Below are 1,728 nucleotides of genomic sequence, written 5' to 3'. Positions count from 1 at the left end.
GGGTGGGGGTGGGGGTGGGGAGGGAGTCAATAGCCAATGGCTTATTTTGATTTTAAGTAGAGGTTATTCAAGGACATACCAACTAGTCGTGGAACCAGATCCCTAAATCCACAGAAGTTTTGCAGGTAACTGTGAGCAAAAGCTGTTTGACAAGAAGCAGTCTTGCCTACTGAAAGATAAGCTTGGACACACTGCAGCTTTAAGAGCTCAGGTATTTGCTGCCAGGAGAGCATAAAAGCAAGAAAAGTTTAAATGACAGTGAGCTCTGCCACAACAGAAGTGGGATGGGACTTGGAAACGGCGTGAAGTGATCACAGCACTGGCTGCTCCTCACTTCAGGGGGGAAAGCAGCAGGTAGCAGAGCCTCACACTGCTCCACGGCGCAGCTCCTGCAAGAGGGCTCATCCCTGACATGCCGGGGAGCAGAGAACAAGGAAAGGGCTCAGAAGTGTACCTGCCTTTTCTATGGCCTGGAAAATAATAAAATGAGAAGGCAAATGACCTTTCCTTCCAAGTTTACAGGAGGGATGGGGCAATTTGGACTTCACCAGAATGCCTTTAGGCTAAGGATCAAAGACCACAAATTATGGTGTAACCATAGCATCACCACCAAAAATCAGTTGGTTTTGAGGTAACCTACTAGTGCCAGTGAAAGCACCATTTTCAGTAAAAACATCAGCAGTTATGAAATTACCTTCCTCAATCTGTCTCGCAGACCTCCTCTTCAAGATTCAGAAGACAGCACAAGATTCATATTCAGATTTTTCTTCAGTTTTAACTATACCCAAAGGGAGCAGATGAGTTTGCACAGGGGCCTGTGATATTATACTGAAGCCGACAAGTTGTGAAGATAAAATGGTAACAAATGATGATCCTTTGTGACTTGAAACACAAATTTGAATCCTGCCAAAAACTTACAAGATAATTATTGTTGCCTCAATCAGAGTGGAGGCAAATATGCCAGAACATCTAGAAGAGTCGCATACCAGAAAGTGTTTTTCAAATGCTAAGGCCAACCAGAGCAGTTTGAGTATTTTAGCAAGAAACCATAAAAAGATTATTTTTCATTCCTGTCAGGACTCCAAGACTACAGCAACTCCTAAGCACCCCCACAACAGGACTTTTGTTCTGCGCGAGGCATTAGAGGAGATGCCTCAAGGAATTATGAGCAGACCACTCATTTGGCTATCTTGACATTCATGGTTGAATTCCTCTCAGTTTTAGCTTGTCCCAAGTCCTAGAGGGGAAAGTAGCGGTATTTAGAACAAGGACAGAGAAAAGCAGGAAATTTGATTGAAATGGTGGGACTGCTGTTGGAACCATGAACCCTACCCTACTTCACATGGAAGCATGGATGGGACACCAGCAATCTTTCCATGATGTTAAAGAACTAAGACCTTACCACGAGCAGTCTGAGGAAGCCCCGGGTACGCAACATACTGACATCCCGCCTAGTGCAAAGGCTTCAAACCTTATTAAATAAATACCCACAGCCACTTGCTTTGGATTCCGGAGTAAAGCTCTTTATCCCAGTGATGGAAGGCATATGGAATACATTACCATCAGAAGTTATAAAATACCAGCTCATTATGGGACATAAAAGTACTCAGGAAGAAAAAAAAAAAAAAACCAACCTCTGCAGCTATATGACTGATTAAGTTGCAAGTACTTATTATTCCCCCCTGTTTGAAAAGTACAGCCAATAAAGTCTGCCTCTGAAGAACGATT

This window comes from Pygoscelis adeliae, unplaced genomic scaffold (assembly GCF_000699105.1).
Source record: "Pygoscelis adeliae isolate BGI_AS28 unplaced genomic scaffold, ASM69910v1 Scaffold6, whole genome shotgun sequence".
NCBI classification, from domain to species: Eukaryota; Metazoa; Chordata; class Aves; order Sphenisciformes; family Spheniscidae; genus Pygoscelis; species Pygoscelis adeliae.
Note: the sequence above shows the minus strand (reverse complement) of the source record.